Source organism: Myotis brandtii, unplaced genomic scaffold, assembly GCF_000412655.1.
Source record: "Myotis brandtii unplaced genomic scaffold, ASM41265v1 scaffold305, whole genome shotgun sequence".
NCBI classification, from domain to species: Eukaryota; Metazoa; Chordata; class Mammalia; order Chiroptera; family Vespertilionidae; genus Myotis; species Myotis brandtii.
Window position 1 is genome coordinate 2,327,050 of NW_005361652.1, and position 9,544 is coordinate 2,336,593.

The 9,544-nt window shown below is 37.8% G+C and overlaps 1 protein-coding gene across 1 annotated transcript in view; it reads right to left on the bottom strand.

Annotated features, from left to right (window-relative positions):
• Positions 1 to 9,544, bottom strand: part of IL1RAPL2 (interleukin 1 receptor accessory protein-like 2) — a 1,356,387-nt gene that overhangs the window by 917,549 nt on the left and 429,294 nt on the right. The gene's annotated exons all lie outside the window — the stretch shown is intronic.

The window sequence follows — 9,544 nt, forward strand, 5'->3', positions numbered from 1 at the left end:
TTGCTACTTCATAACTGTAATTTTGCTACTGTTATGAATTGTAATGTAAATATTTGATATGCAGGATGTATTTTCATTGTTACAAATTGAACATAACTAAAGCATAGTGTGATTAATCAAAAACAATATGTAATTATATATGTGTTTTCTGATGGTCTTAGGCGACCCCTGTGAAAGGGTCGTTCAACCCCCAAAGGGGTCGAAACCCACAGGTTGAGAACCACTGCTCTAGAGCCAGGGGAAGGTCAATTGTTTGTAGAACTTCAGAAAAATACCCTCCTAGCTCAATGCTGTTTACCAATTCACTCTACAAATTACTGGTAGTCTAGTAGTTTTCTTGGCTTAAAGGAAAGTGTTCATTTTTTTTAAATGGTTGTTGATTATGTCCTTTGCACAGCCAAGCTCGGTCCTGACTTGTGGACAGTTTCCAGTGGTACAGTGGGCTGACAGTTTAATGAAGATCAAATTAACATCCTTTTTTACTCATGGAAGGCAATCCATGGTGTGATGTAGCAAAAAAAAAAAATGCTACAGATGGCCATTCCAGATAAACTAAGAAAAGGTTGAGAGTCTATTTGCACCACATCATTTCTATATGGAACTCATACATTCTGTCAACCAGAGTTCTCCTCCTCCCCTTGGCCAGAAAATAAATATGTTCCTACAGAGAATGACATACATATTTTTGTCCTTGAGTTACTGTTTTAAATGCACTTGATCTTTTATATGTGTGCTCAGAGTAATACTATGTCTCTTATACATGAAGTTCCCAGAGGGCAGAGGTTCTATCTTTGCTATTTCTTATATAATTAATACATTGTGAAGTAGCAAGAACAACTAGGTGCTTAATCAATGTCTTAATATGTGGGCTTAATATATAAATAGAATGACCATGTAATTGATTATTCAAACTAGGACACTTGTGAGAGTAGTTGTGCTGGGACAAGAAGCATAAACCAGAATTGTTCTGGGAAAAGCATGATGTTAATGTCACCCTTTTTAATCCAAGAGAAGGATTCTCCTTTGAAGACAGCCAGAATTATTTTTTGTGGTGATGAGTAAAAATATATTTTGAGTCAGACATTACTTTCAAATGGAAAGTGTATCTTTTCAGAATGGCTCCAAAAGAATAAAACAGGGTGTTTCTACTCATATATACTGAATTCTCTTTGTAGATATTATAGGCTAGTAGGTCACCTCTCTTACACTTATTTATTTATTTATTTATTTTTTAGTGTGATATCTCATGACAACTCTAATGAAAGTGTGTGCATTAGGCAATGGATATATAGTTGGAAAAAACAACGGAAAGTTTTTTCCATGGAAATCTATTCAGCTTTCTATTTTTGAAAGGCTGGTGCTTAGAGCTATTAGTTTACAAATACATATGCATTCCCAAAAATGCAAATTTTTTTTTACAAATTTGTCATTTTAGACCAGGCAGCCAAACTTTCATTTGCATTTATTAAAGAATAATCCATAAATCAGCTTTTAAAAGAGTGGTTTATCTGGTTAAAACAACAACACCAACACAGACCTGCTATTTTTCTTTTCTCTTTCTAATTCTTTTTCATATTTATTTTATCTGATTTTCCATCATGTACTCTAGCAGTTACTTATATGCTTTAAACCCAAAATAAAAACTCCCAAATACAACATTTTAGTGAAAGTTAAGTTACAACAGATATTTGTTTATGTGACATTAAGTTGAGAATGACCATAAAGGTGCACCTCACGCCCTGACCAGTTTGGCTCAGTGGATAGAGCGTCGGCCTGCGGATCGAAGGGTCCCGGGTTCGATTCCAGTCAAGGGCATGTACCTTGGTTGCGGGCATAGCCCCAGTGGGGGGTGTGCAGGAGGCAGCTGATCGATGTTCCTCTCTCATCGATGTTTCTAACTCTCTATCCCTCTCCCTTCCTCGGTGTAAAAAATCAATACAATATATTTTTTGTTTATTTTCTGTTTGGTTCCTTCCCTGTTCTTTCCATAGTACCAAGACAATGACTGATCACAATAATTTAACAAAAATAATGGAGCCCTGGTCAATGGCTCAGTTGGTTGGAGCACTGTCCTCTGCACCAAAAAAATTGCAGGTTTGATTCCCTGTCAGAACATATACCTAGGTTGCAGGTTCGGTCCCAGGTTGGGGCATGTACAGGAGGCAAAAGATCAATGTTCCTCACAGTAATATTTCTCTCTCTTATTCTATCTCTAAAAATCAATAAAAATATCCTTGAGTGAGGATTAAATAATAATAACAATAACAATAACAATAATAATAGTAATAGATGATCCAGAATGTGATTAAAATAATTTGATTTTGGCACTGGCTTTATAGAAAAAAATGTGATGTCTAAGGTAATTTTTCTATTTTTTAGGCCATTTTGACATGGTCAATATAGTAACTTTATATAGATACATGAATCCCTTCCCTATTCATACTCCTTCCAATCATGCAAGATTGAACATCTAAAATTATCCGTTTCTCTTAAAAATTTATAAAAAGGTGAGGCACAGGTAGAGTGGCACATTATTTTAACCCAAATTTTCCAAATTAATGTAGAACAAAAGACCAAAACTTTAGCCAAGATGCTTGAAAGGCAATGCAATAAAGGTCAACCCCAGAATTTTGTTTTACTACTTTTTACTTGAAATAAGGATTATAAAACTTATCCCTTTTGTGTAATCTTAAAAATAAGTTTAGCTTGGTGTCACTTGCAACTGTGAATGTTAGCATACCTATACTTACTTGTCTCTCATTGAGCATGCTATAAGAGGTATGTGTGGCTCAGCATAGTCCTCATAGCATAAAATCAACAGCAGTGACCCCCAAGGAATTCCTTTTGTTCTAGCACATTTGTGCTGGTCTTTCCAATTCTATCCCACTATCATTTTACCCTCGCCTAAAGATCTGTGCATGGAGGCACACAAACACAACCATGGGTTTCACCACCCAAACCAGCTTCCATGGAAACTGTCAGAGCCAGTAGGAGCACTGCTCAGCACTATTGTTCTCAGTTGTTCTGAGTCCATATATTCTTTTTAAAAAAAAAAACATACAGTACAGTTTATTTTTTAAAATATATCGTATTGGTTTTTTACAGAGAGGAAGGGAGAGGGATAGAGAATTAGAAACATCATGAAAGAGAAACATTGATCAGTTGCCTCCTGCACACCCCCTACTGGGGATGTGCCTGCAACCAAGGTACATGCCCTTGACTGGAATCAAACCTTGGACCCTTGAGTCCTCAGGCCGACGCTCTATCCACTGAGCCAAACTGGTCAGGGCCCATATATTCTTTTAAATTCTTCCCGACTACACCAGGGATGGTTCCTCCTCGAACCCTGCCCACTGTACTGTTGGGAACTTAGTCCAAGTTTCTCCTTTATCCTCTTCTCAAAGAGACATAGGTAAATTCTCAGTGGTGGGGCAGATGGAGATGCCAATGAGAAGTTGTGGGTAAATAAGAATTAGTCTTTATTGCAGAAGCCAGTGGCCATGTAACCATTAGACAACGCAATCTTTCACAACAAAGTCCATAGAGGCAGGCAGCTGGACAATGGCTGGTGAACAGATACATCTTTCCCACAAAAGCAACATTCATCTCTGTATCCACACCTATTATCTGAGCAGCTGCATGCTGCCTGTAAACTCACCGCTTTACATTGTAGCGGTATCTCAGCTCTCTGGCTCAGAAGCTTCTCCTGTATCCCCTGCCCAGCCCACTGGCCGGTTAACATGGTAGCTATATCTGAGCTCTCTATGAGCTCTTAGACTTATATAGTAGAAGTACCACTTCTTAGCTCCATCTGAGCTCTTCTCCCTCCTGCACACATAGGACTTACATTCTCTGTGCTTGTCGCCTCTCCTTCTCTGAGCTCTCTAGCCTCTCTTTGGTCAGTAACCTGTATATTGTTCCAGAAACAAAGAAGGCTAGATGCCAACAGTGACATCAATAATATGGGTTACAGAAGGCCACAATGTACCCTTGCACCCACTCATGGTATCTTGACCTTGGGCACCCCGATTAGGTTCATGCAAGAATGGCCTTGAACATCCCAGTGTACACATAACAAGGCCTCTGTGCTCTCATTGGTGTGGTTCACACAGAAACCAAGTAGAAAACTTACTGAAAAGTAGGGCCTCCTGTTTTATGTAAAATTTCCTTTGCCAGCAACCCTCCACTTCCCACCTTCACAATCCATCACTTTCAAATCCCAAGACCAAGAAAGGGAACTTAAATTCAAGTCTTAAGAAGTAAGTAAGTCTTAAGAGGAACTCGATATTCCTTTAAGAAACTACTAAAGGAACAAGAAAGGGAGAAAAAGTAGCATTTATCATGCACTTACTGTGTGTTCAATGTCTTTAAAATTTTCTTCATTTTAAAAAGCATTCGTATTTAAATAGCCAGCAACCCTAGCACATACAAATAAAATATGACTTAACAAAAATGATGTCCATGGTACTTTTCATGGTGAAGTGTTCTGATATCAAGGTCACAGGTACTGTTATGCCTAGAGTTGCTTAACTGTTGACTTTGCCTATGCAAAGGTAGATCTGTTAGCTTCTCTACTGGTTTAGATTCCTTGTCCCTGCTATTTCAACAAAGAAAACATAGGAAGCATCCTGCTAACCTATCATGCATAACTTTTATAGTAGATTAACAATGGCTACAAACTATTTGACACTTCTCCCATTGAGAAGTGTGATCCATGTCCTCTCTCCTTGAATTTTTGTAGACACTGCATTTTGACCAGTAGAATATGAAGAAGTGACTGTGCCAGATTCTGAGCCCAAGAATTCAAAGATTGGCCACTTTCATTTTGTCTCTTGGAACACCTGCTCTGAGGGCAACAACTACTGCATAAGAAATCTAAGTAGCTCGAGACCACTTCCATCTTATAATGAAGCCCACACTACAATGTGGAAAGAAACATTTTCAGCCTGCTCTAAGTTTTCCCACTATTACTATCTAGGCTCTGGATACATGTATGAAGAAGCCATGTTGGCATCCAGTCTTCAGATTATTTCAGCCCTAGCCATTTGATAGTAACTTCATGAGAGCCTAAGTGACAAATGATCAGCTGAGACTGGTCAGTCTATAGAACTGTAAGAGATAATAAACTGCTGTTAAAGCCATAAATTTTTGGATGCTCTGTTATTAAAATTATTCCTAAAATGCTTTAAAAATATAAGTCTGAAACTGGGACTCTTTTTTATCATTCTTCTGTATTTCCTCAGCATTTGTGAATTAAATTTGTATATTTCTGTATGCATAATTACATCTTCTAAATAGTAATGTTCTATTAAAAAATAGGATGTTTATGTATCTTTTTTTTAGAAAGCAAGTATTCCACAGACAGAAGCATATACACCTAACTATAAATAGTTCTTCAAACATGGTAGAATATTTTCCTTTAGTATTAAGCTTGGAATTTTCGTAAAACTGGCACTTAAAAAAATAAACTTTTATTATACCCTTAAAAGGCCACTTATTTCTGAGTTTTTTCTCTCTAAGCTTAAGGGAAACATCCTCAAAAGAATTCTTACTTCCTTTGTTTATATTACAAGTTCTCCTGAGCATACACTTATCCTCTACCTTTTATCCCAATATCCCTGCAGGGGGAAATAGAGAGCAACCTATACCTCCTCAGGTTGTATTGTGTTTCTGGTTCTGAAATAGGATGGATAATTTAACTATATGGGTTTAGCCTCTTAGACTTTATTTTCAGGAAAATAGCCACTTTTAAACAGGTCAGCATTTTTATAAACTTTTCCTAGAATCTATTTAAATCTTATAATAAATTACCAGCTTAGTACTTGCAAACACCTATATTACAAAGCAGGGAATGCAAAACAAATCAGATTGCCAAAGAGCAGAGCTTAATCTATGAAAATTATTTTTTGTTCCATATATTATAACTTTAATTCAATAACTTTTCTAAAATGGATCTGTGCTTATATAAGCAGATAAATAATTAGAAAGCATATAAATCATTATTTCCTAAAGTGACTATAACCAGATTCAATGCAATTTACAGATAAATATGAGAAATGACTACTACTTCTTTTTACTGAATTAAATCCAGCAGCATATCAAAGAAGAGAAATGAAGACTCCCATGTTTGTTTGCAAAGAACATAATTTTAAAGAAATATAAATCTCATTTTTCATTTATTTAAAATATTTTCTAAGTCAGGGGACGACTCTTATTTAAAAAATTAACATTTGTGCTCTTATTTAATAAAATGCCATCTTAAAATGAGAAAATAACCCTTCATATCTAGTAAACTCTCACTTTATGTAGAATAAAATTCAAGAGACTAGAATGAATGTGTAGTCTGAGTTTCTAACTACCTTTAAGAGATGCAGCACTATTAAATTATAATACACATTAATAACCATTAGGTAAAACAAGGTTATTATTGAAACATCTAAGACTAAAAATCAGTCTATGTCATGTAATGTTGTGAAATATAAATCATTAATAACTACAGAAATCAATCATGAGACCCAGAAATTGAAGCCCCTTTGAAGGATTGCTTATTTTACTGGGTCTTTGATTTGAGGAAAAAGCCATAGTCCTGTGGCAACATTTTTAAATTGTAAGATAGTACACTTCCATAATAAATGCAATATTTCTAATAGTTTGTATAATGAGAATCAATAGACCTATCCAAATTATAGCAAATTTCAATTTTTTCATGTACTAATCAGTTCCTTATATGTAAAATGTGTCATGAAGTCCTCTTTCCTTGCTTAGGAAAGGGTTTTAAATGGTGAACTTGGAAAATGGAAATAAACAGGGGAAATTTGGGGGGAAAGGCTATTCTCCTGGAAAATAATGGATGTAGTGAATAGTCTTACTTGCACAGTACTTCTACAAGAAAATGCATTCTAAATTGCTATAAAAAGTGTGTAGAAAAAATGAAAGTTATCTGATTCCTGGAAGGTTTATGGGATGGCAGTGAATACCAGAGGCTATATGCTCAATGGGATCTTGTTTATTATCAGATGAAGTCCTAACCCCTACTAACATCTTGGTGGTTATAAAGGGTGACAATCTCTGGCAGGGCTGTCCTACAGAAGCTTGACTCAGTAGCTTGCCATAGGAGAATATGACCAGCTTACTAGGCTAAAGCCATATATACCCAATTATAAAGTTTTCCTTCATAATTTGTTCCAGGCATTCTTTGAGGAGAAACCCAATCCTAATTGTCAGAGGAGATAACTGGCAAATTTGCTGCTGATCACAATTACTTACAGAAGTAAAGAGAAGCAGAAGAAAAGGAAAATATTGCAAAAGAGATTTTATGTACTCAACAGGGAAAAATGGCAAGTACTATAGCTTGATTACCTAGCAATCACCTTACTCTATGAACTTGATAATGCACTTTTCACATTACCCTAATTACTGATTGCCAACTTCACCATCCTTCTCTGCTACCTGGAAACCATTCCTTAGGTAATTCAGTCTAGGCTTAGTCTGTCTTGAATAAGTTATTGTATAATTATAAGTCTTTATTTTTTAAATATTTTTTATTGATTTCAGAGTGGAAGGGAGAGGGAGAAAGATAGAAACATCAATGATGAGAGAGAATTATGGATCGGCTGCCTCCTGCATGCCCCAATCTGGGTATCAAGCCCACAACCTGGCCATGTGCCCTGACCAGGAACTGAATGGTGACCTCCTCGTTCATAGGTCAATGCTCAGCCACTGAGCCATGCCAGCTGGGCATTATGAGTACAGTGGGGCCTTGACTTACGAGTTTAATTCGTTCCGAGACCAAGCTCGTTAAGGAGCTCATTAACTCAAATTACTCTATCAACTCAATGCAAAAAATTGGCTGAGAGACAGCTGGTATCTCAAAAAATTCGTTAGTTGGGACACTCGTAAGTCAAGGCCCCACTGTAGTTCTTACTGTAAGTCTCTACTTTCCTTCCACCTCACCAAAAAGGATCCACAAAAATCAAATAACTTTGACATAGAAAGTATAAAATTCTGCCATTAAAAAATCATGATAGCTAAACTCATACCTATTTAGAGAATGATGTCAAATGGCCACATTTACAAAATACAACATATTATGCCAACAAGAACTAGTGCCATAACTTACGCCAGATTTAGGGAGCTTGAAGCAAGTGAAACAAATTGGTTTCAGGCAACAATTTAATATTGTATATCCTATTGCAAAGGAAAATAAAGTTCACTCAACAAAGAGAACCTCAAATAACTCAATAAAGAATCAACAAACTACACTTAAAATGGAAACTACTGTTTGTTGAACAAGTTGTCAGTTGGCACAAATGTGACACTTGACTTTCTCATGCATATTGCAAAAGAAATGCACATGCAAAAGAGCCATGAATTGCCTGGAGCAAGGCCTATTTTGTTTATACCTGTATTTTTTCTACTAGTTCATTTACAGATTATGTGTGTGTGTGTTTTCAATATTGCATTCAAAAACAAAGGGAAAATGTAGGACTAAGGAGAATTTTCAGTAGTCTGGAGCTACATGCCCTTATGACAATGTTTAACTAGCAATGAATTGCTACACAATTATTTTCACTTAACATCTATAACTTAGTAAAATTAGGGAATCTAAAAATCAAACAAAAATGGCCTTGGATGGGGGGGTGGGGCTTAGTTGGTTGGAGCATTGTCCCCTATACCAAAAGGTTATAGGTTTGATTCTTGGTCAGGCACATTAGGCACACACCTAGGTTGTGGGTTCCATCCTTCGTCAGGATGCATACAGGAGGCAACAGATTGATGTTTCTCTCTCACATCCATCTTTCTCTCTCTTACCTCATCTCTCTCTCTCTCTTTCTCTCTCTCTCTCTCATCTCTATCTCTTTAAAATCAATAAAAACATATTCTAGGGTGAGGATTAAAAATGATAATAAAATAAAACAAAAAAGAATTACTAAGAATTGCATTCTTTATATAGGACACTGGAGGCCTAGTGCATGAATTCATGCAAGGGTGGGGTTCCTCTGCCTGGCCAGCGATCAAGGCAGATCAGGGCCATTTAGCCCAGTCCTGATCAGGGCCGATTGGGGGCTGGGGGCTGGGAGGGACCATGGGAGAGACCGCAGGAGGGCTCCAGGGCATGTCTGGCCCCATCTTGCCCAGTCCTGATCGGCCGGACCCCAGCAGTAAGCTAACCTACTGGTTGGAGCATCTGCCCCCTGGTGGTCAGTGTACGTCATAGTGACCAGTCAGTCGACCACTCGGTCAGACCCTTAGCATATTAGGCTTTTATATACATACTAGAGGCCCGGTGCACAAAAATTTGTGCACTCGGGGGGTGTCCCTCAGCCTGGCCTGTGCCCTTTTGCAGTGTGGGACCCCTCGGAGGATGACCACCTGCTGGCTTAGGCCTGCTCCCCGGGGGATTGTTCCTAAGCTGGCAATCAGACATCCCTCTGGCAGCCCGGCAGCCCTCGGGGGATGTCCACTTGCCAGCGGGGAGCAGACCTAAGCTGCAGTCAGACATCCTTAGCGCTGCTGAGGAGGCAGGAGAGGCTCCCACCACCAC